Here is a 26,440-nt window from a genome sequence, read left to right on the forward strand (position 1 = left end):
CAGCATAAAAAATTTACAGAGCTTAAAGGAAAGTAGTGGGCTCAGCACAAAGTTAGGTCTTCAGTCCTATTACTGCTGCAGAGCTAGATTTCTGGGCTGAAACCCAACATTGGAGCATACAGCTCACATTATCCAAAATTTGGAGATCACCCAGATTCCCTGAGGTTTCTTTAAGGCTAACCAAATTTCCTCAGGCAGGCCCTGCACTGCTCAGCTATTTCACCTTGTGTTGGAAGAAGCAGCCTCTGCAATACGGCTTTGACACAATCAAGTGAAATTAGGTGTCTAGAGCGAGGCTGGGGTTCATTTACATTGGAAAATCAAAACAAAGCTCAAGATATGCAAAGTCATTCAAAGCAAGTGCAACCAAGAACTTGGAGTTATGCCGGTGCCAAAATCACACTTTTAATTTTTGACGAAGAGCTACTTTCAGAATGAGCACAGACAGGACCAGTCACAAACCATGCAACACTTGTTGCTTAGCGAAGGTGCAAAATAACCACGTAAGAAGTGCTGCGGGCATAGGTGACTGGATCTGACTCACTAAGCTGTCCTACCAGAATGCAAGCCCTACTCTTTCCTCTAGGGAGAAAGTACAGATATTTTGCAATATGTTTACGCCAACTGTGTGAGCTTCAATTTCTTTACACAGTATGCTGCTTCTAAGCTAGGGGATAGGTTAAAAGCTTGTTTTGGAATAAGAGGTGAGACAAGAAGCATTTTGGAAAGGGAAGGAAAATCCTATTCATAACAAATGCTATCTTGTTTAATAGGAGCTTACTATTGGTCTGTTAGGAGCCCACTACTGCTGGTTACATCTTTGCCTCAGACATTTGGTCTGTGGAGTGCCACTCCTCAGACAAGGGCACAACAACCATTACAAAGTCCAATGAGCCAGAGAAGTCTGGCTGTGAGGAGCAGCTTGTTCAAGATTAAAGAGAAGGCTGAAACTCCTGAACACAGAAGATAATAACATTTTTAAATACTTCCTATCTTCGCCAAGTTCGACTACATGTGCAAGGAAAACACCAGAACTTTGTTTAAATTCACATTTCTGGCTTGATGGCTACATCTGCACAAACTTTTATAAAATTACTTTGAATAGTTGTCATTGCAGAGAAAGACACAGAGTCCATGTCACCACTATATCAGTATGGGGCAGTCCTGGTAGCTGAAATAGCATGACATGAAGCAGCCACGGAGTAACAGAAGCTAGCCACATCAGGTGGTATTCTCCACCAGGACCCAGTTACCCACTAGTGTGCAGTAATATGAGGGTGACAACTTGCCCTTCTCAACTATAGAATGAACATCACTTGTGATGAGAACCTACTTTTGTTTAATCCTTTCTCCCTTCATTCTTGTTCCAATCGTACCTCATGCAACCCAGACTGAAATACTAGGCCAGCAAAGATCTGCACATCAACAGAATACTTGTGAGGTAGTCAGTCCATTTATCAGTCAGTACCATTCCCCAGACTCAGGGAAAGCATTGGTCCCTTCTCTGATAAAAGAATAAGGATTTACTTTTCACAATTATTGTCAGATTTTGAATCAAAAGCTTCAGGCTTATTGCAGCAATTAAATGCATGAGTCATGTATTCACTCATTTGGAAAGGTTCCTACTTTGCCTTACTGCTCGCCAAGACTGTAAAAGGCACACTGCAATCTGTCCCAGGTGTCATGGGACAGATTTGTAACCCAGGCTGGTTACAAGTACAGCTGAGTTCCACTCATGGCATCACCCAGGCTCATACTCTGTCCTTCTCCTCCTCATCTAAAGTGACTGCCAGATTCCCATCAGAGGTGATGCTCCTGTGCACCCTCCTTTCTAGGAGTCCTTGCAGGACAGTGAAGGAGGCTTCTTGCCTCTCCCACCCTTGGTTTTACAACCCCATCCTACTGTGGGAGGACCTATGGAGAAATAAATGCATGGCACATTCATGCTGCAGGGCCTGGAGAACAGGTTTTGTTGCTGAAAGGAGAGGGGGAACTGCCTCTCCTGCCCCGTGTCTCCCTGTGCTGAAAACCCATTATGGTTATGAGGCTCTAAGTGTGTACTGCTATGCAGGCTGAAGAGAAATTAATGCAGCTGGATTTGGAAGGACAAAGAGAACTGGTGTTCTACTATGATCGATGGTCATTGATCTGATGCTAATTATTAGAAATATAATATTTTAAAATACTGGAATTACATATAATCACTTGATTATTCATTCTAGCTGAGTACTGCTTCCTTGATGCATTTGACTCAAACTTCAAACAAATATTTCTCATTGAATAGTAAGCAAATTTGTAATACAATGAAAGGTAAGCAACTGAATAAAATTGCCACCTCCTTCTACCTTTGTTCAGCTTAGCACTGCACTTTGCATGAGGAGATGCTTTGCATGAGCTTTGGGACTTGGATCCCTAATGTCATCTCAGCTAATGTAAACATCTAAAAACCTCTAATCTTTTCTTTAATAAAGCTTCTTACAGATTGTATCTTGTGAAAGTGAGTCAGCTTCCTGTGTGAAACAAAATTTTAACAGGTCACAATGCCCACTTTCTGTTCTCTGAAAGTTTCTGATGTTGGTTTCTGTGCAAATGGATCCTTAGAATGCCTCTGGCCTCTGGTGTCCTTTCATACAGCTCTATTGCCTCTTTCTTACCCATTTCCTTCGTAACCAGCCCCTACCTTCAGAGTTCTCCACTGAAAGACAGTGCATGGAAATGAACCATTTCAGGGCAGTGTGCACAGTGGTATTCACAACCCTCTCACGAGGCAAATTATTATAGTTGCATATAGTGGCTGTCTCAGACAAAACAGCTGGACCTAAATGATTATGATGTTCCTGTTGTCACAAAACCATTTTTCTTCCACCTCTCTTGGTTGTGTCCCTCTTTCCACTCAAAACCTCCAAACTTCAAAATGCAAGAATGCGATAGTAAAAGGCATGAAACCAGCAATTAAAGAGGCCCCAATAACCGGACTTGCCCCTATTTTCCATATCCAGCACAGCTAAAAGAGGCTCTGCAAGCTCTGCACTGTCTGCTCTGCCTAACAAGAATCTGTGGAAGGTGTTGAGCCCTTGCAGAAGAGAAGCTCATATGATACTTTATTTATCATACTCATATGATTCTTTACTGTGAGAGTGGTGAGGTACTGGAAGAGGCTGCCCACAGAAGTTGTGACTGCTCCATCCTTGGCAGCGTTCAAGGCCAGGTTGGACAGGGCAGGTTGGACAGGGCCTTGGGCAACATGATCTATTGGGAGGTGTCCCTGCCCATGGCAGTGGGGTTTTAACTATATGACCTTCAGGTCCTTTCCAACCCTAACCATTCTATGATTCTATGATGGACATCAACTGATTAGGTAGAGAGGTAGCAATGGTCAAAGTTGTAACAACCAGCTGAAGTAGACAAGGAGAATAGTGAAAATATCCTTGCAAGTGGTATGTTTTAAGTAGACCAAACTTCTCATAGAGCATAATGACATGCAGTTGGAAAGGGCAGCTCTGCGAAGTTGTAAATTCCAGAAATAAGTGAAAGACAAAAACTCAAACAATACCCCAAAACCTTTTCCTTAAGCTTGAACTGAACCAGCAACCTAAGAATTACTTTCTAGAGACAGCCACGCTACCAGCTAAGCTATCAAAGGAAGGTGAAGAAGGAGTGCCAAGAATGAGTCAAGATTATATCAACAATAGCCTTAGGCTCTAATGGGCTTCCATATGTATAGCTTTTCACAACAGCAAAACAGTATCCAAAAAAAAGGCACAAAGCTAACTCCCCTGCAAAATTGGATTTTGGTTACAGAACTGCCAGTTTTCTGCCAAATAGTTCACAGCTCTTGTAAGACTGTTGGTAGTGGTAGCATTAATGTTGGAGTTACTGTCATGACCCATATGAAATCTGTCTACGGCTTGACAAAAAAATTTGCCCACTCTTTGATGACCTTGCCACATTTCCTAAGCTGAGTTAGGAGAAGAGGGAGAACTCCCCTCCACACAGCTCCCCACAACAGTTCTCCAGCCAAATCCAATAACAAAATAGCAAACAAATCAGTTAACACTGCCCGACAGCTTCCATAGCAAATGCAGAGTAACAGAGGAAAAGGACAGAAAAGAATAACCACTGAGGTTTTAATTCAAATCCCACCAAGTCCCATGGTACATGTAAAACCCCTTGTACACAGATGAAGTTGCAGTGTCTGGCATTTCAACCGGTGGCCTCCCAAACCCCTGGGCCTGGGAGGCTGAACCCTTTGTGAATCATCTGAGCGAGTGCCGCAGCTCACAGCTGTGGTGATTGAAAGCAAGCTATACTCTTTTTGAATTACAGTGATTCATGAGCATCTCCAGACAGCAGGGTGGGGCGGAAAGCTGTGAGCAGACACCCTGTTTGCCGAAACCATGCCATCCTACTTGCAATAGGAGTGTGTGTAGCAGTGTTACCTCAGTGCCCTACAGCATATCCATCCTTAACCCATACTTACCTCCACCTACTCCTTGTGACTCAACCCCAAACAGCGGGCTGTTTCAGCAAGCATGTAGCCAGCAGGTTGAGGGAAGTGATTATTCCTCCATCTTCAGCACTCAGGAGCTTGCACTGGGAACACTGTGTCCTGCCTTGGCTCCCTGGTACAAAACTGATGAGGACATACTGGAGGGAGTCCATTGGAGGGCCTCCAAGATGACCAGGGGTCTGGAGCACACAATACAGCAGGGGAAGCTGTGGGAGCTGGGCTTGTTCAGACTTCAAAGGAGATGAATAAAGGGGGACCATAGTGCAGCATGCAAGTACTAAATGGGAGAGCATGGAGAAGGCAGGGACAGGCTCTGCTTGGAAGAGCACAGTGAAAGCATGGGAGGCACCAGGCAGAAGCTGCCACGAGAGAAATTTTGATGAGATATAAGGGGAGAAAAATACTAGGAAAAATAAAAAGCTCATCATTGCTAAGGTGCCTGGATGGTGGAACCTCCACCTGTGGAGATCCTCAGAGCTTGATGGACACAGTCCTGTGCAACCTGACCTAACTTTGAAGTCTACCCTGTCTGGAGCAAGAAATTGGACCAGACGATCTCCAACGGTTTTTTAGCAAACATAAAGTGAACCCCGTGTCAGGAAGGTGACTTCACAGAGCAGATGATCTGACAGTAAAACTATCACCAAGTACTTCTGTGTTTGGAAAATACATCTCTTCATCTCACAAACCCCTGCACACACGTTTTTGTTTTCATACTAACAGACATCTTAAGTCTCTTCTACTGCTAAAGGCAGCACAGATCTTGATAGAAACTCAGTAAGATGTCTCCTTGGTTTTGTTCATTGGACTATAGGAAGGTCAGGAAATACCTGACTTACCTGTAAGGTACTGTTGCAGCTTCTCAGAGGCCTAACCCTGAGACCTCTGATGTGTCATCACCTTCATGTACCCAACAACTATCAACTCAGCTGATGCTGTAAAGAAAAACATGGGATTATGGAGAGAAACAGAAGTGCTGTGTGCCTGTCAGGGCAATATCTGCACTGTCTGGGGTCAGATGGTCATGGTGGGCCTGAGATACCCATATGCAAGGAAGTGAGGTTAGTCTGGTGCTAGAGAAAGAATGATGTAACAGATAACACGGGCCCAAGGTCCTAAATCGGAGCATATAGTATAGCCCCAGGGCTCTCATCTTTTCCAGTGTGCAGACTCCACAGCATTTTTAAGGGGCACTTCAGGCTCCTTTCAAGCCAGGTTAAGCCTATTGTCATGAGCCTTATCTGAGTCACCTTTCACAGACAGACCCCTTACAAATAACTTACTTGTCCCACCCATGCATTCAAAGACTTCAAAACTGAAAATCGCTGCTCTATCCAGTTTAACTCAGCACTGTCATCCAATCCAGCAGTGAGGTACCAAATACAGACTTTAGGGGAAGTATCCACCATCTCCTTGCTGTCAGAAGTTGTTACTGGTGAAGATAACCCTAAACAACTTGTGCTTTCCTGTAACAAGTCAGTAGCAGTTAAGTCAAGATAAAAATTCAAATGGAATCAGATAAAAAGTAGATGCTGTTACTATCTATGCATGAACAAATGGGATACAGAGTCCACAGTGTTGCCTTGACAATAAAAAGCATTGGAGTTCTCTTTTTGCAGAACTTGCTAGCAGTGATGTATGGGTGATTCATGAGAGATATTCTCTTAAACTACAAATGTAGCCCCCAGGGCAGCTTTTCAAAGTAGATGTTCCTAGGAAAAAATTTTTTTTTTCTTGATTTTTGAACTTGGTACACTTTGAATGCTTAACAAAATTAATTTTTGGCATGGAGTTCATGAAATATCTCTGATTATTTTGATTCTTTCAACTGATTAAATGAAGATACCAAGCTTTGAGAGCCACGTGACTGGAGCCCTGAGCTATATAAAGGGAACAGCTCACCTGTTTCATGTGGTGTAGAATAAGATGAAAGGAAAGGATGTAGCTTGAAAGCATGATGGAGAACAGCCAGAGGTAAGGCTACTAATAGCTGGACAGTATAATTATACTTGGTAATGCTATGTGTTTTGTTAAGATCAGATTAGCATATGATGGTCTCCAGTGTTTTGTATACTTACAGGCTGACTTTCTAACATGGCTTTAAATGGGTTAAAGGTTTGTGGGTTTTTTTCCAGTGAAAAGCTTTAAAAAAATCTAGTTGCCTCTGAGGGACTTGGGGAGATTGTTTTCTTTTCTTTTGAGGTGGAAATATACACATGCTCTGAATATGAGCATTAGACTGGACTCGCAATAAATCTGGGAAATCTTTGTGCTCACTTTAATTCTACCCGATCTGTGTTACACGCCACTGGTTGGCTGCTGTGAATTCTGCACCAGCAGCTAGTAAGGAGCTCAGGATGTCTCAATTTAACAGTCTTGTGTGATACCTCTGCAACAAAGGAGGAGGTTTTCCTAAAGACTCACAGCAACTTGAATGAAGAGTCTGAAGCATCAGCAAAACAATCATCTCCCTGTGTCTACCTGTTAAAATTCAAGATAGAAATCTCTTTGGGACAGACTATCTTTGTACTTAAAGGCTGAATAGCAGCTAGCACAACAGCCCCCCAGCCCTGTCTGATGCCCCCAGGCTCTGTTGTGATGTAAATAACATGTACAACTCCTTAGGCCAGCTTCAGAGACAACTTTAATAACGTCAGTGTGAATGAATGCCAAGGGGCAGGAAGGTGGGAATGCAGGAGGAAAAGAATTAGGAGAGGACATTAAGGTTTCATATAAAGGAAGTCTGATTGCATTGCTACAGTGTGGGCTGCATTTCAGGGAACATGGAGTTTATAGGCCAGTTACCAGTTTTTGTCGTGCTCAGGGAATCTGTTTAATATTTCTGATGCTGCACGTTTATCAGTAATGGACATCCAGGGGAAAGCATCCTTTGGGTATTCAAAACCTAAGCTGTATATGCTTATCCACAGATATATATAGCTTTATTTTGCTACATAACAAACTTACATGTCTGGGGTGGCTTTTAATGCGAAAGTATTTTCTTTGCAAATAGATTACTTTAATGAGGATGTTTTCCTATGTATGGTCAGTCCCATAAAGAATTAAAGCACAAAACCTGAAGACCCATGGCAGTGCACAGACATCAGAACCTGAATAGCTCTCTTCAAGCAAATGGTTTAGCACCAGCAGCCAGATTATACAAGTGCCCCATCAGCAGGCATGGAAAAAAAGTAGCTTCCATGTAGCTGTCAAACTATTCTTCAACAAGTTAAATATTCAGCTTTATTAAGTCAAGATACAAACTGCAGTGAGTAGCATTCCCATCTTCCCTCCTACAAAGGGTTCCACATCTTGCCCTTCTCTGGGTGAAAGACAAGACTAATAACGTGTGAGATCTTCTGAGATGATGATCAGGCCAGAAAGTTTTGATAATTGGGTGGCAATTGGGACATGACATTGTTCAGATAAAATGGTCTAGCTCCTAGCTGCTGTAAATCGTAAGTTATCAGAGAGCCTGACCCCTATCTAGTTTATCTTAGTTTCCATCCAACAAGTACAACATTGGACATTTTTTTGTTTAAGCAAAAGCTCAGCTAATCACCCATAGACTCTCTATGCCCTGGTCTCATCCATATGGCAAGGCAAAAGACAGTATTTGACTGATACCTTCCACTTTCCAGCCCTGTTTCTTCCCCACGATGTGGACTTACTGCTTTGTGACAGCAGTTGGAAAGGCTGTGGTGTTACTGGAGGCTTTGGTGTCAGGAAAACCCTGCAGCATTTGGGGGAGGGCAGTGTGCAGAGGACAAAAGTGACACTATTTAGGACATGGGACAGCCCACTGGCTCCTGCAACTGCTTTTCTTCAGGAGCAACCCTTCCACCCAGCCACTTCTCTTCCCCTTATTCATCATAGCGCATCAATATAAGTGACATGGTTTAGTGTGAGGTGTCCCTGCCCATGGCAGGAGGGTTAGAACTAGATGATCTTAAGGTCCTTTCCAACCCTAAGTATTCTATGATTCTACCAGGCTGCTTGAACTATAGAAGCCCTAATGAAAATAAAACATGCATGTCATATATAACGAGGAAAGGCTCAACCGCTGGCAGAAAAAAAAAAGTGTGAAATTACAGTATCAGTGTGAGAGAGAGATATGAGCTCTCATTGCCCAGGAGAGAATTTGAAAGTGCATATTTTTTTCCATTCATAAGGGGAGCTTTTGGGAGCTGAGAGGAAGACACATAAGAAAACCAGCACTTACAAGAAGAGTATTTCTGCCCTAAATATTTGGGACCTTTTTCTAACACACCAGTTTGCTTTGCCATGGGGAGATGTACAAGCACAGCTCTGATGAATAGGTATGGTTCCTAATGTGTTCTGCCCACAGATAATGCTCTATTTAGCCTTTCTGAAGACAGAACAACAAAGCCTTTAAGAGTGACCAAAGGAAAAATGTAGGGTACAACTTTTTGCCTGGCTTTCCTCTTCATGGAAGAATTTAGCAGTCCTGGGTAAGGAGGAGATTTGCCTGGTCTGGCTGTGGTACAGGATACTAGTCTCTTGCACTCATGAGAATCTAATTTATTTTTAAAGAGGATTTTAATATAGCTTAACAATATTACCACACATCTCGCTCAAGCAAAGAATTTTTCCAATCTATATCCAGTGCCAGGTAGAGTAGTTATAAAATGAATTACTGTACCTTAAATTTCTGCCTTGGCTGTAGTGACAGGAAGCTAATTAGACAAACTGACCATGTCTTCTGGACCCAAATCCACATTACTTGGACACATAAGAATTACCAGCTGTGTGAGAGCTCATGCTTCTGGAGGGAGCTGGACTTAAAGGATGAAATAACAGGTAAAGGAGCAGAGAATGATGGCCACTGTGGGGCCCAAACCAAAAAAGCAGCAGTGTTTAAACTCTTTTCCAGCTAAATTTTAACACCTCACAATGTAGCCAAAATATGTTAGAAGCATGTCTAAGGCATGGATGCTGGGCTCAGACCACATATAAAACTAAGCTCTAAACACAGTTGACTTTTCCAGGGTATTCTTACATTCCAAAGACCAATGTATTGGAGCCAACTGCACATGGTAATCCTGACGGAGCAGACCACATATTTCATGGCTTACAAAGCTACTGATCTTTTTGGCTCTGGCAAGCTTTGCTGGGCAGTAATCAACCTGGACCTACCAGAGCTCAGCAGGCCAGGGAGCAACAGTTTCAAACCCATACTTCACTTCAGCCATCAGAAGCAAAAACCTTTGGTCAGGTATGAGTGCTTTCTGATGCCTCTTTTGCAAGTATCTGAGTTGCAGGAAAATTACTCTTGAGATCTACTGTTCTCAAAAAAATTTATCTATCCTGTTCTCACTCCCTCATCAGAATTTGGGCTTCAGACTATGCCCAGATAGTATATGGCCCTCTTTTCTGGTATTCCTATCTCCACGTAGTCAGATCCAAACATTTCAGATATCACTAATGGAATAGGGAGAGGGGCAGGGTTAAAATCAAAATTAGTCCCAGGCTGAAATATCCTTTCTGAACGGGATGAGCAAAGCTTCAAAAGATAAGAACAAACACCCAAAATAATGGCTGCATCCCCATGAGCTGCACAGCCCTTCCTTTTTTTTCAGCCAAAAAGGGGGGCACAAGACTCGTAAAGGAGCTGGGCCAAGGGATCTTACTGCTACTATTTTGTGTGTATTATTTGCATTGTCATAACACACAGATTTCAAACGGGGACTAGTGTCCACTGAACTAGACACTGTTAACAACAAACACCACAAATTTAATTCCCTGCCCTTGAGAGCTAATCTTTAGCCATTTCTCTGCAGCATCTGGCTAGAGCAGGGAATAAGGAAGTATACTAGGGTGTACTGCATGGATTGCATTTAATCTTATTTCTGTAACCCTTGTCCTTCCTTAACCTACTGCCCCACTTCTGTTAACCTAACTCATCACCTCAGTCTCAATTTAGTTTGACGGCTTCTTGAACAAAAGTCTTTGTGTCTTTTCACTTTTTTTTTTATTTTGCATGGTTTTGAGCCCCAAAAATTAATACATGAAATACATTGAAAACATGAAACAAAATAACTTCCTTTCTTCTCTAAGAAAAAATGGATATGATATATTAAAATGTGCATCAAAGTGTTATGATTTTGTAGTTCTATAGAGTGGATCAATGAGCAATACAACTGGTATGGCAATATAAATGAAGAAGTCTGGTCTGCATGTATAGACACACCAAGTACTTCTGCAGATGATATGCAGACAAAGGAGATATATCTGCAAAATAGTTCCTACTGGTTAAACACAAAAAAAAGCTGCTGATATACTGCATTGTGATTGATAAATTGAATTTGCAGGTCCCCATAAAGGAATTTGACAAATCAGGGGAATACAGTCTCAGCATGTCCAGGACCTGGAATGAAACGCGGGCATTATCCCATCTCTACAGTCATTCTTTCCAGGCCAGCCTGATGCCTGCAGCATCCTCTTCGCCTGCTTGCAGCCACAGCAACTTCAACTGCATCAAGGGACAATGTCTTGGTACAGGAGTGTATTTGAGCATTAGCAATTCCTAACCTTTCCTAGGGAAAACAGACTACCTGGACAGAAGAGTCTGTGAGCCAACAGCTGCAGTAGGGTCCAACAGCTCTGCCACCACCCATCCATCCCAAATCTTACATTCGTGCTCTACAAGAGGAAGAACAAAAAGGTATTTGTTTAAAAGCCTGTACTGAAGAACTATAAACAATAAATGACGTTAGTTTAAACAGACAGAATAGCAAGGGTAAAGACAGTGTAATAGTGCACTTCATTTCTGTTTCACCACCAGGCCATGTAGATCTGCCCTATTATCAGCTTTAAATATGATGTCCTCTTTCTGCAGGTCTGCAAACCCCAAACTGACTGCCCAAGACAGCAGAGTGTGTGTTAAAGAGTCTCCAAACAAACGAAAAACTCCCTCAAACATCACTCTGTTCCTTTTCACAAGCAGCAGAGAAAGAGGGGACTAATGCCTCTTCAAGCAAGCAAAAGCATGCAAACCACCTGAGTGTGTTGCCTTCCCCAGCCCTCAGCACCACATGCTTGGGGAGGCACAGGGCAAGGGAGCCCCTTCATAGCTACGCAGTCAAGGCTGAGAGTTATTTGGATTAGATGAGGAATTTCAAGTGGAAACCATCTGAATATGTGTGTGAGCCTGTGTGAAGCTGAACTGTGTTTAAAGAAAACAAATGGCTTCTTATAGTACCTCTGCAAGGCCCGGTTCTAAAGGGGGTATAAGTAAGCCTCCTTTTTCCTGCCATCGCAAATTTACATGGGATTGTGGGGAGTTTTTTCCTGTTCTGAAAGCAAAGAATGAAGAAAAAAACATGCCAGCAACGGTACGAATAAATTGGCAAGATATGCTGTAAATAGCTTTGATACTAAATAAAAACAAAACAAAATAATCACATTGCAGCCATTTTAAGATTTCAGCTTCCTTCTTCACCCCTGCCACTAAGCAGGCTTCCTCAAAATATGACAAGAATAATTCAGAGGGATGCTTGCCAACTATTTTCTGACCCAAATCCTAGAGGTATCCTCCATCTGCAGCAACAGACAGCTCATTGTGGTCTGTCATTATGTTCTGTTTGGTTTTCAACACCAACTACCCTAGTTAATGAAAGAAGATGCAACCACCAAAGACAATGAACAGACAAACATTAGCAGCATTTCTGGGAAGCTTTGAGGAAGACTTCTCTAACCTTGAATAGGCCAGAATACAGAACAATAATGACTTAGGCATGCACGTACAAGTGTATTGCTTTAGCAAACTAGGTAAGCTCAGCTATTAGGAAAACAGGCTGTATAAAGCCTGGACAGGATTTAAGGAGAAGAGATGAAGAGCAGAGCTAACCATTCAGTTTCTGTCACAGCACCACACCTACCTACTTACTTGGCCTCTACCTGCAGGCAGTAAATTTAATAGCTTGAAAGATCCAGGCAGTCAGAAATATTATTCCTATAGGACTGAGACCCAGCTCCACATTGAGACAAGGAGGCACAAAAGCACAAAACATAATCGGTTCTAAGTAATGTTAAGTTTGATGGCTTTGTAATGGAAAATAACTGCGGTGCTTGAAGGTAATTGACATAGTTTCAGGTCCTTAGGACCTTAGTACAAAAGGTGTAAGAAAAGCAGTATCTGAAGGGGGCCTATAGGGATGCTGGGGATGGACTCTTCATTAGGGACTGTAGTGATAGGACAAGGGGTAATGGGTTCAAACTTAAACAGGGGAAGTTTAGATTGGATATAAGGAGGAAATTCTTTCCTGTTAGGGTGGTGAGGCACTGGAATAGGTTGCCCAAGGAGGTTGTGAATGCTCCATCCCTGGCAGTGTTCAAGGCCAGGTTGGATGAGGCCTTGGGTGATATGGGTTAGAGCAAGGTGTCCCTGCCCATGGCAGGGGGGTTGGAACTTGATGATCTTAAGGTCCTTTCCAACCCTAACTATTCTATGATTCTATGACCTGGGGATGGGGAGTATCCTGGACTAGCTGATGTCCAGGATGGAAGCAGTTAAACCACCTGATAAGTAGAAGGACAGGATGATTGCTATGTCTGTAATGTTAATTAAGCTGGTTATGAAGATTGTTGGGAAAAGTAAACAACCCTTAAAGACCACCATCACATTTTTGTATGCATGCGGGAAACTTTCTGGAAAATGATGTAATATGCCCAGTGACCACACGAGGATGGCCTGCATGGCAATACGGTGACACACGTTAGGAGCAGGAGCTATCCCCTGTGTCTCCCGGCGCAGCAATAAAGAAAAACTGCTTGTCAACTTGAAACTCTGTTGGCGAGTTTGTTCCTGGAGTTTTCTCCGAATCAACATCCATATTGTTCTATGTAAATGTTTGCATGCAGCCCTTCGCATCTAAGGTTTGTAGAAATGTATGGTATTTACTCACATGCCATTCCACTAAAGAGCAGCATATTTTTGTTCTTATAATCCTGCACGGAAACTGAAATGGGTATATTTTAACAAGGGAAAAGTAAACAGGTTTCCCCATCAGCTAGATGCTGCAGCATCTCTCTACTGGTGATGACAGTGGCCTGAGATTTTTCTCTACTCATTTCTGACCAAGATTCAGAAACCACCAAAGAAGAAAATTCCCCTCAGAAAATTAGACCCCACAGTTTGACATAGACATTAGTCTGGGGATTGGACCTACTTATCCAGACAATATAGGCAGCACTGGCCTCAACAGCAAAGCTCTGACATTGTGTTCTTCATCAAACCTTCCTATTTTATGTAACAAACTACCATTTATCTGCCATGTAAACATGCTGTACTTAAAATGCTTGTCTCTGATAAACCATTCTCCCCTTTGAGGATCCATTAGGCCCAACATGAATCAAGCCTAAAAAGCTACTTAAAGCTTTTGGAGAATTCTTTGGATTTCCAGCCTCATATTTCAGTTACTGTGATGTTTGCATTAAGATGCTTGTCTGAATTTTGCCCTGCAGGACTCAGAAAAAGAAAAATGTTCCTTTTGTGTGGAACACAAGTGGTGGGTATTCAGCTATTTTTTGTGTATTATGACAGTACCATCTGGCATTCATCTGCCGGGTACCTCAGGAGAATGTCCCCTTCCTACTTGCCTGTATGATGCCGACCAAAATGATAGAGTACACCAAAGGTTAACTTCCTGTAATATGGTCTCTTGGTTTATCTGGAGTAAGACAATAGTTCCTTTATATTCCTAACTTTGCATTTCACGTGTTCTCCTGCCTGCCTGGAAAACAAGGTCATAAGAAATTCTTATGGGTCAGACACCTCCTAATGCAAAGCCAGAGATAATGCTAGCAAACTTAGTAAAAACAATCTATAAGGCCAGTTGGCAACGCACATACAGAAGGAAATATGAAATAGAAATTTGCACGGTTAGATTTGTTCCATTCCACTGAAACGCTTTGTACAGTGGAAGTATAAACAAACCACTACTCTTAGAAGTCATGGTTCACCTGCTGACTCAAAAACTCATGTCTGTAAAACAGCATGAGAGAGGCCAAAGGGACTATCTGTTTGGGTTTCTCTCTTGGTCTCAGCCTAATTTATCTTGTCAGTTCCAAGATCTCCATTCATTTCTTGGAAGAGTAATAAAGGAAGTTTGGATTAGCCATGCCCTCCAATTATTTGATAATCTTTATGCAAACAAACAAGAACCTAGCACGGACCAGTTCAGATTGACTAGTTCAGCTGCTGAGTAACATCTTAAAGCTATTTTCATCCTAGCCCATTCCTCAAACAGCAGCTCCTTCACCCCTTTCAGGATATATACTTTAATATTCCCAACCTACTTCTTGCAAACAGCCTTTTCAAGAGAAACAAGCCAGTCTTGAGCAATTAAGACCTTTAGATCTCCCTTCACTTCCTTCAAAGCCATTGTGGAGGTGCAGCTGAAAACCATTAAATTCAATTGAGCCCAAATGGCCTATAAGTCATAGGGAAACTTCCTCTGGGCTTTTAACAAAGAGGCTTGCTTTAAATTCCAAATTACAAACAAATTCAGCCTGTTCAGCTTTCACATAAAACATAAAAATTAAAGAAAACATACAGAGGAAAAGTTGCATCAAAACAAGGAACAGTATAAGAAAGTACAACCAGTTACTCTTGTTCTGAAGTTACATTCTTCAGTTTGAAATGTCATATTAAGTCATAGCAATCCTTTCTTTAGTTTGGGCTGGAAGCATGCTTTATTCAGTGTATCACGAAGTAAAACTGATGGTATTCACCACTCCTTCTTTTCCTCAGACTTTTTCCCACAACAGCTGAAAATAATACATATTTACATATATACACACTATACAATGTGTACGTATAATGTGTACGTATGTATGTGTAATTATATCACATATAGCTACAAAACTAATCTCAATTTCATATATAATAAGTAGATAATAAATATTTTTGTACTATATATACCTAACATTAAATATTGCTTTATTGTGGGTCAGGTTTTTATCAAGTTGACAAATTTATTAATGTGGCTTTACACTGCAACTCTCAATTTGTCAAAGATTAGGGATCAATATATGTACTGCAAGATCATAAGTCTGCTAAACACTCAAAAGATCCAGGCAGATACTGAACTTGAAAATTATACAGTAAAATTATTCCATAATATATCTTTATTCAGACCCCACATGGGACTAGCATGCTGTAAAAGCCTTTAAAAAAGCCTCTACTTGAGGGTTAATTTCACCCTAAGGGCTCTGAGAAGAAATGTAGGCCCAGATCTTTATGACTTTGTATCAATTAATGTTTTTTACATTCTTTTTAATAAGAACTTGACGAAAAATATCCTGCTCTACTTCTTTTATTTGGCACCCAAGTAACAAGTCATTAGAAGTATTTGAATAGTTTTTAAAAGTGCTGTGGATAAAGATAATGGGTCTGAGAGGCAGACACACACAGTCCTAAGGACGTGAAATTGAAACAAAAAAGTAGCAGGCATCCTCTGTGGCTAATCAGGACCATGCGGAGCACTGATCCAAGACATACAGGCTCGGCAGTTGACTCCCACACAGATCCAACACCTTTGCCATGGTGAGGCAATAGATGTGAGGGGAGCAGGGTACCACGGTCTTCTGGCAGGCTTTGCACCACCACCGTAGGTCCATCAGGGCACTGGGACACCAGGCTATCAAACCACAGTGACTGAGGCATGGACTTTGCCTCCTTCTTATGCCTCTGTGGCAAATGCAGCAAACCCTTTCAGTTGGCTTTGTACCAATGCATTGGCAAGGGCACAGTTTAGTTTATTGCAATGAAACAAATAGAGCTCTTTCCCCCATTCTTCTTCCTCCTCTCCCTCCCTCAGCCCTTTCTCCTAACTGCACTCTTGCTGTTCTCTCTGTACCAGCCAGAGCCACTTCAACTCACCAAACAGGCAGAACAGCAGCTCAGCAAAAGCAAACACTTTAGCAGAGCCTCATACAACAAGCAAGAAGGATGACAGTGCAAAGGAGACAGGACTGTGAAGCCAGGAGTAGAATGAAGAGAAGGTGGCCTCAATTATGGCACCAGGGAGCAATCTACTGGACCCCAACATGAAGTTTGTTAAATTAGCAAAATGAAAGGACAGCTGAAATTTGTTAGCCTGCATCTAAGAAAAAAAAAATGAAAAAGGATGAGGTCAGCATAGTGTATTAAGAGGTTAACTATGACCCCACTCCTTTCTCAACATCTCCAGAAATTTGTTGGTATTTAGACCACAGTCCTGAGACATTCTAACAGAAACTACAGAACTTCTAAGACTGTGATTGAGGTCTTGGAATATTAAACAGACAACTAATTTCACAACAACAAATGAAGTAACACCTATTGGGAAAGTCTGGGGATGACCAACCAAAAAACTAGAAAGGAAAAAACAGATGCTGAAATACCTGTTTGGAAGAAGTACGTTCTCTGTTGTGTTTGTTTGTTTCCTTAATTGTCCTGAATTGTAGCCACCACAGGAACATCATAACTCTGAAGAAGCATAGACAGGAAGTCTTGAAATTCAAGTAAGAGGGAGAAGGAGAGGGGAATCACTCTCTCTCTGCTGATTCCCCATTGCCAAGCAATAGCAAATTGAGACTGAGTCTCAATTTCAAGCATGCTGAAATCACCCCTTCTGGTGGATAACAGCTATCTGCAGACAAATTCATCTCCATAGCTATAATATGGTTACCCTAAGCTTTACAACTCTGAAAAAGACAAGAATTTAAGTAACAAGAAAATCCCCCTAAAAACAGATAGCTCTGCAGAAGGAAATCCAGTATAATTTGGTTGATGTAATTAAAGGGGAGAGATGAGGAATCTTGGGGTGAGTCTGCAGCACTGAACACACCAACAGCACCAAATGCAGTGACACCTACAGAGCCAGCACATCTCTGTCTCAAGCCTGGCTCTGACCTGATTTGTCTTGGGCCAACCCAAATGCAGAAAAACACTGGTACTGGTCATTGTCAGGATGCTTTTGTTTACAAGCTAACTCAGAGAGCTTTTCAAAACACTGTTGTTCTTTTTTTCCTGAGCAAAATCCATGACTTCTAACTTGAAAGGGGATTTCAAACTGGTTGTGATTCATGGGGATGTATGGATGTTTCCCAGGGAGTTTGGAAAGCCTGGACTTTTTTCCCACAACTCCCAGGAAATGCAGTTAAAAGTCTCCCACAGGTTGTTACTTCAGCATGTTGGGACGAGCAGTGCAGGACAGTCACACAGCAGCCTCCATCACAGCTCTTGCGAGGGGCAGGACTCCTATAGATGCCACCTAATCCCAAAGCCAGGGACTTGTGTGGAAACCATTCCATTTCCAGGACTTGTGTGGAAACCATTCCATTTCCAGGACTTGTGTGGAAACCATTTCCCAGTGTAGATGTGACCAGCATTAACTTGGACAACAGCACAGGTCATTTCCATTTCTGTATGTTGCTAATTTATGGAGAAATGGCATAGGACTGGAGGCTAGTGGAACAAAACGGAAGGGGCAGGTGTGTGGAGGAGATGCTCCCTTAAGGAAATGAACATTAGAAAAGTCTTAAGCCAAACGCACACTGAGGACACCACTATATTTAACCTAAGAATGATCCTGCATTAATCCTGATTTAGCCACTGAGATTTTCAGCTCTGACTGGTTACTGCAACTAATGCACTGGAAAGCCCTGGGTGAAGCTTTCTCCCTCACCTCCCTCACACAGGATTCACTTCCAAGAGCTCTTTAAATGTCAGTCCTTGAGCAATGGGTTTCACACAGCAGATCCAGTTGCCTTGCACAATTTGAAGGGAGACCTTCCATGTTTTGCTTTCCAGCTACTTTTACTTTTCTGTTCACCATGAACGTTGCCTTCAGTGATAAAGCTAAGAAACCCCACCTTTGCTTGTTATCCTGGCAATATTTAATTATGACAGCACATTCAGTATACTTCACGAAATATGCAACCCTGTGTGACTAATGAGGTATTTGCACGTAAGGGCCATATACAGAAAACTGCAGGGCAATAAAAGTAAAGAAAAACCATGAACTGATCAGCCAGCTGTTAAAATGATGCAAAGTGTGTCTTATTAAACGTGTTATGTTATATCCATATGATCACTAGAACTCAGCCCTGGCTCCCTCAGTAAAGCTTCATTTTCAAAAACCTATAGGTCTTCTTTTCTATTATTACATGTTAGCTCCCTATTTTTCAAATACTGAAGAAAACATCCACCTTTCTACTGCCTCCCTGCTTTCCACTCATCATATAAGGGCAGTACTGTTTTGATTTTATGTGTGTGATTGCATCTGCTCCAGTGCTAAGCATCCTATCAGCGTATGACCAAATAGCAAAGCTGACATTTTTGCCATGATTATCCACAAAATGTGTTTTCTACCCCTGATTTACAAGAGCTCTATTCATGAGAAATGATTAATAGCTCACTAGCGCTGCCAAAAGCACATAAATCTAGACATCCTCTATGCTCCTGACATGCTGCTCATCTAGTAGTTATGTTCAGATCTCTCTCTCCTTCTCTCCCGCTTATCTATGTCTGATCCCCAGTGGGCACATGCTTGTGCTGATTAGACAATACAGTTGCTGACTGGGACAATCTTAGGCTTATATTACTGATGGCACCCAATTAGAGGTTGCAGAAAGCAGTGTCCTTCCTGGCTTGTACTAGACAAGCATGATTAAGTGTTAAATGGCTTCTGAATTAACAGGCAGCATCACCCATGTGTCTCTTACAAGTTATCAGGGTAAGAAACCAGCTTCATTGCCAAGTTTTTGCTGTTCACAGTCTCCCAGGCTGTAGACTAATAGAGCTGAGAAGAGGGCAAGCTGCACAGAAGCATACACCTGACTCAGCTGATGCTTAACTTATTCAACAAGGTTTCATACACTTGGCATTAAACATGCCTTTAAGCGCCCCACTAAGATGTCAGACTGAAACAAGCACTATCTGAACCAGGGCCCCATTATATTCTCCATCCCCTCACCACGCCACCCCCCCAATAAAAGCCATTTCACACTTCTTGAGCATCCTTCTTCTGAAGATCCTAGAGTGTTTTGCAATTATTAAAGAACGGATCATACCATGTCTACCCATTTTTTGCATAATTTCAATGGGGTTGCTAGCACAGCAAGACACACAAAACCAAGTAGCTTGTCGTGCTTAGTACGTGAAAGAAATGTCAAGGGTGAAGTGCTTTCCCTACATGTATTCACTATGACACAAGCCTTTAATTGTAAAAGCATGTCCTACTTTACAAATAATACAGGGTACAACATGCCTTTTCCTTGCTGACTGATGCAGACCGGCTACAGCTTGCAACTGGTTCTCATTCCTGTATTCACAATGTTCACTGTTCATACAATATGGTGCATTTAAGATACTACCATCAGACCTCAGAATCATGCATAGCTCCCGCTGACTTCTCTGGAAACTACAACTATTACCCCCGCTGTAATAAAAAAAAAGTTATTATTATTAATAAAATAGTCATGAGAGCACTGTTTTCTCTAGGTGTGTTTTGGTAATTCTGTTCTGCTCATTTTTTTTCCTTCCCAACTTCCTCATGATTAATTACTGGTCCAAGCTTACGAGCAATATCAATCTTTGAGTGCACCCACCCAGAATTTTGCAAGACCATGCATTTTCAACAGATCCTCATTGCAGCTGAGTTACTGGGCTTTGTTACTGCATAAGCCACTTCTCAAGTAAATACCTGGAAAGAATTGCACCAATGTGAAGGGATTATCTTGCCTGCTTGGACAGTGTTTAGAAGGGTAAATAAAGTAACAGATAGGCTTCCTTTAAAGCAGTGCTCAACTGTTTCTGTAAAGAAACAGTTTCTGTGCCAAGTGTAAGAAAGTTATCAGCGTTACTTCTCTGGCCACTGTATCACAAATTCTTTTAGAAGCAGAACATTTCACTATGGTATCTTGACATAATCTGATGTCTACATATGTATCCTGCACAGCTGTATGCACAGCACAAGCCATGGGCTACATCCCTGAGAAAGCAGCTGATGACACAAACAGGTGTTCATTGCGGTTGTATTTTGTGCAATGCTGTTTGCAAAGTATATAATCACACAAAGTAAAAAATCAAATAACAGCCACTTTCATTGCTCAGCATGCCCAAGCCTCCCTGGCCGGTGAGTCATAAGCCCCAAAGGGCCTCAACTCCCCACTTACTCCTAAGCCATGCTTGCAGCTTCTTACCTGAGTTACTTTCACTGCATTTGGAACCAGTCCCTCAGACTGCACAGCCTAATTCTGCTCAGTCTTTGCTTTGCTTGATTACTGCCTTCCTACAAGCAGCTAAAAACATGCTTAAATATACCTATCATTTAGCCCAAAGGAAAGCTGTTGAGAACATTTAACATCTTTACCCAGACCGAAAACTTTCTACTAAGAACCATCTGATGGCAGCCACCAACACCTTCCTGTATGAAAAAATGTATTTCTAAAAGAACAACGACATGCAAAGTAAATAGAGAATTCTTCCATCCAAAAACCCCACAACATGCTGCCCCAAATGCAAAAGGAGACTTTTTTAAAAACAGTAAGTTACAAATAATGAAGGATATTTTTCACTCTCATATCTGTGGTGTATGCAAAACATAGCAGTTAGGATGAGGTGTTCATTTTATCATCTTCTAAATAGCAGAATCAAGGCAAATGGAAACTACACAATGAACCCCCTATCTACTGGGTATCTACCCACCTCTCCACCTTCCAGATAATACAAAACCTTTCTTTTCCTTCACAGCTGTGCTGAATACCCTAGAATTGGATAGATCACACACAAAAAGATCCACCCCAGAAAAACTTTCCATGTCTTTTCACCAGTCTGTGTCTTTTTTCAGCCATTTCACCGGGCGCAGAATACATCAGTTTCTCTGATGTAACACCCCTTAGTGGCGCACGTAGGAAACATTATCTATGGGGGTTGGCTACACTATCTAATCAGAGATCTCCCGACAGCTCTTCTTCACTGAATTTCACAATTACACAACTGCAAGCATCAGCAATCCTCATTCAGCAGTTCCATGGGAGCTTTCCTGGTAGACACTATTTACCATGTCTCTTTTACTTTCATTCTTATTTCCCCATCTGCAGTACCCTTTTTTCCACAAGAGATGTTCCTTGTTGCTTTGAAGTTTCATAATGAAAGAAGTGCAGACAAGAATAAATTATATTTGGGGTATTCATTACACCTATAACCTCGAAGGTAGGAGGAAAAGAGAGAGAAGTTTAAAATAACTTAAATTCCTCTCACCCACAAAAACATACTGTCAAATTACATAATTCTGTTCTGGAGATAGATTATTTATCTACAAGGGTTCTTCTGCCTGTCTCCTTTTGTATTATAAAATGCTCTTATTCAAGGTTCAAGCTATTTCAAGGATTGTTCAATGCTGGTTTATTTTATGGCTAACAAATGCACGATTTAACCAAGAAGTAGTAAGTGTAGGAATCAACACTTAACTTGACCTTATACCTCTTCAGCAGGTGCTCTACTTTCACAGACACAGATATGGCTAAAACCACTCTTAGGGGGAAAAAAAGGAAAAGAAAGAAAAAAAAACGAAGGAAATTCTTTTCATGGGTCATTTGCCCTAACTTTCCAAACTTGGTTCCTATTTATTTAAGAAAATAAGTACAAATCAGCATCTGAATTCCAATTAGTGACATAAAGAACCATAATACACTGAAGTTTCATATAGTACTCTGCACATTCTGGTTTAGTAATTCTTAAATCAAAAGAGCTGTCTATCAGTATTTCATGGCGCCATTTTGACAGTAAAAAAATGAATGGATACCACCAGCACCTACCAATATTTGAAATGCAGGCAGCAACTTTGTTTACCACTGCTCCTTTTTCAAGAGCATGTGTTTAAACCTCAAACACTTAATGGGATCACTGTATACTCCCATCTGCTTGGCATATCAAAATGATACCAAATAAATTGTGACATGCTTTGGGACAATTTTATCATTAAATGTTTTACACAGCTTGATGGGAAAAAAAATCAAAAATCTGAGTAACATAAAAGTTTTTTCCTAAGCTAAGGGAGCTTTACATGACCTAAGCTCCGTAAAACAAATAAATGAACAAATTGAAAACCCCAATCTTGAGTTTTCTAAATAAATGAATCCTAATTAAATAAGGAAAGTAAAAGTTGGGTGGTTCTGGCTTCAGCAGAATCAAAGCACATTCCATTACTCAGCTAATACAAGCAATTTTGTTAAACAAACTATACCTTTGTTCTGTAAATTTTGAAAGTTAGGCTTTGGACAGATGTTCCCTGCTGGATGCAGACATGCCAGGGGAAGGTTAGAGTCCCAGCTGTTGATCATCACTTCTTCACAGAGGTTACTGCTCCCTCACATTTGTTGGCAGAGCTTGCTTACAGAAATACTCCCAAAGCCACTTGAAGTTAAAGTGAGTGGCATTACTATTTAGACAGTTTAAGCTAACTAGCACATCTGCTGAAAAAGGTCATGCCTGTCTGTACTTTTAAACTTCCACTGTTCACAAGACTGTAAGTTTTCACAACTTCTTGTCAGGGCAGAAGCTTTTCTCACCTTTTTGTGTAACACTAAATCCCAAATGCCACACTTGAATATTTAGCCTTAAATGTCTCCTAATTAAACACTGACAACTGTGTTAAGTGTGCTAGTGAACTACAGTCTGTTTCAGCTCTAACTTCCTGATTAGCTTTCAAACCCCTTTACATCAAGCTTACGATCTTAGAAACAACAATCAAAATCTGTTATTTCACTGTGCAAGGGCATCCTGCAGACCTGTGTCACACATGTAAGGATACAACATACACAAAATGCAGCTCTAGTGTAGTGATGTTGGGAGGCATCAAGCTTCAGGCAGAACACAGTACTTCAGACATGCTGCAACACTCTAAACAAGCTCCTGACCTCTTTCTGCTCTTTTCCCATTTACAAAATAGCAAAATTTCTGCTGAGTTCTTTGTAATCTGAGTGAAAAGTGCTACCTGCTTGTGTATGATAATTGTTATCAAGAATATATAGATCCACTATTCCCTAGCAACCTAAAAAAACCCAAAACAAAACAAAACCCCACGTCATACAACTGTTTTATCAACAGATAATTAGTATATGAATGGTTATGACTTTAGAGTAATGCAAGGTTTATTTTCTCACTCTTTTATAAGTAACATGTATCTGAATTTCAATATATCTCCAATTAACGGATGCATTGAATTTACAACTGTTTTTTGAGGGAGTTTTTCTGTTTTTTTTTTTTTCTTCTGGCAGGATATTGATTAAGCTGCCTAAAATGTCATTCACAGCAGGCTATTTATGTGATGAAGTTTCTATCCATGTGAAATTGCTATGTCTAACACCTTTTTCCTCTCTATGGAAAAATATTATTTTACAGACAAAACAGGAAGTTATCCAAGGGTCTATGAAAAGAATTTGCTGTTTCTTGCCTTCAGAGTAGAATTACTTTATTTTCATGCCTTTGTCTACCTCTTCTACTGCTTCATCTACACAAAATGCCAAGTAGCAAATTATATGCCAAAAATCATATTAAAAGAACACTACAGATACAAAGTCAGTCACTCAAAACTTACAACCTTCCAAGATCTCCCAGACAACTGCATTTCAGGCTCCTTGGTGTACACAGTGCATGCAGGACTATGGATGCCATGACTATTTTTTCCTAAAGCCATTTCCTCATTCAGTGGACAGACCAAATGCTAATTATTACACACATGAACGTTCAACTTTTTTTTTATTTTTATTCTGACTGCTCACCAGATCTTATTTACTGACCTGAACTCAAGTCTTGTAACGAAGACAGGGTTATGAATGTCTGATGACTTTTCTGTCATGCCATCTTTGCACTACTTGCATGCTTCGTAAGCCAGAAATCACGGATGGGACTCCGTGAATGGGATGAGCTTCCCCTCATTTCCACAGGTAAAAAGATGATATAACAGTAACCTGGAAAATAGTAGTTATTAAATAGCTTCAATTAAATCTCCACAATTAATTTACTTTTCACCACGTCCTTTCTACGTTGTAACAGTACTTGAGTCCTTCTTGCGTGTACACTGGGACATTTGTAAAGCCTGGACTCTTGACATCATTGCGATACATGGCTTCTACTTTCCACTTATTGAATTCTTTCTCCAAATCATTGGAGCATCTCAAGAAAATGGACAGAAACATCTATTTTTAAGACAAGAGAAAAAGCAGCACATTTCTCTTAAACTTGTTCTCAGGAGGGAAAAAAAGAAGATGCAATTTTTTCTGAAGGTTCAGATATTCAGTCAGATGCAGTCTCCCAGTCTGTACATTTTTAGTCCAAATAACATGCATTTGACAAATTCATAAGCAATGGAAAACAGGGTCTTGTGATGAAAAGTGTCAGGCAAGCTTAACTACAGGTGGCATTCACAGCCTTGCCTATAATTAGTATCTCCTGTGAGGAGTCTGATGGTAATCCAGATGAGGCAGGCAGCGCAATGACTCTCTGCATACCTACACAAAAGAACAGGGCTGCATTAAGAGGTCTCATTCATTCCTCTGATGATCTGAAACAAACAGGCATCAAATGATTTATACCATGAAATCAGTGTTCACAACCTCAGCAGAGTACCTGAATACAGCACAGAAGCAAAAATGAGCAACTAAACCCCCTTCTTGACATTCTTAGATACAAAGCAGTAAGTCAGTGAATTATTACCTCATAAGGAAGCCAGAAAGGAAAACTTCACTTGCAAACTAACCACTTCTAGCTAGCTCAGAAGAAATATGGGACTTTAACATTGCCAGTTTTTACCCTGGTAAGTCATGGCTAGGTCTTTCCCAATATGGCCAACAGTAACTGCCAGACAAGTCTTCTCATAGTTGACACTATTCCATAATGGAAAAGGCCTTGTCCCTAATAAACTTGGCTCTATGTCATTGTAAATAGCACCTTAAAATGTGACTAACATCTGTATTCCCCTTTGTTTTACTTTGCTAATGTTTCTACAGCCAGCATTTCTCCAATGTGGTTTTTATGTGTGTCTATGGATTACATGAGTAAACCATTGCTCTATCACAGCTCATTTACTCAACATACTACAACATACTGTAGTCTCATAAAGGGCTAAGAAATCCTTGATGATTTGAAACTTCATAGTACACTACTGCACTTAGCAGAATCACTAAATAATAGTAAAATAAAATCTGTCATTAACTGAATAATTGTTTTATGTCCCCCCATGGAAGTGGAAGGAAACATATAAATAGTTCACGTCTTTTTATGGAAATGAAGACCAACACATTCAACTAGCTAGGGGGTGGTTTTCCCTTTCTTAAAATCAGAAAATGTTTTTAAGCACTTATTTATGCTTTCAAGACTGTCTTGACATCTGTTCTTAAAAAGCACAATGAAAGGCACACTTTTAACTACAAACACTGCTAAAATATGGTAACACTCTGTTTTTCCCTGCTGCAGAACTGCCAAGTAATAAGGATTTGCATGACTAAGCTTCTATTATGCTGACATATGCAAAACTGAGGAACAATCATTCTTTCTTGTTTGACAACACTTAGAAAGGAAACACTCCTTTTTCTGTCCTGTAGGACATGTTGGGCCTTGGGCATGATGAACAGTATCATTCAACCAAATCAATTTTTAAATGGATGTTTAAATGCTGAGTTCTCTTAAGCAGAGACGCTTGCATAGTGACCTTAATATGTGAGCTAGAGGTCACTAGGGATTTGACTAAGACTTGCAAACATACCGTATTTCACTTGACATGTCTCTACAAAGAAACCACCACACCATTTGGAATCCACATCTTGGAATGTTACACAAAGGTTTAAATAAGCTTCTTGCTTTGCAAGAACTCCCAAAACTGTGATCAATGTATTGGATTAAAACAATATCCAGCTGAA

The 26,440-nt window shown here is 40.9% G+C and overlaps 2 long non-coding RNA genes across 4 annotated transcripts in view; one reads left to right on the plus strand and one right to left on the minus strand.

Annotated features, from left to right (window-relative positions):
- Window positions 1-26,440, minus strand: part of LOC133208543 (uncharacterized) — a 72,275-nt gene that overhangs the window by 20,267 nt on the left and 25,568 nt on the right. Inside the window, exons 5-8 of one of the 3 annotated variants that reach the window (XR_009724421.1) lie at window positions 21,626-24,493; window positions 11,086-11,173; window positions 9,174-9,311; window positions 5,350-5,445 (exon numbers count right to left, since the gene is read on the minus strand). This is a non-coding gene — a long non-coding RNA (uncharacterized LOC133208543). Of the gene's footprint in view, window positions 1-5,349; window positions 5,446-9,173; window positions 9,312-11,085; window positions 11,174-20,538; window positions 24,494-26,440 lie in introns of those variants that run through there. The other 2 variants (XR_009724422.1, XR_009724420.1) reach the window with 2 other exon arrangements.
- On the plus strand, window positions 5,439-12,458 carry LOC133208545 (uncharacterized). Its single transcript, XR_009724428.1, has 3 exons — window positions 5,439-6,484; window positions 9,520-9,746; window positions 11,370-12,458. It is a non-coding gene; the product is annotated as an uncharacterized LOC133208545 (long non-coding RNA).

This window comes from Neopsephotus bourkii, unplaced genomic scaffold (genome assembly GCF_033783945.1).
Source record: "Neopsephotus bourkii isolate Nb327-2 ecotype Australia unplaced genomic scaffold, CSIRO-AGI_Nbou_v1 NB_272, whole genome shotgun sequence".
Lineage (NCBI taxonomy): Eukaryota > Metazoa > Chordata > Aves > Psittaciformes > Psittacidae > Neopsephotus > Neopsephotus bourkii.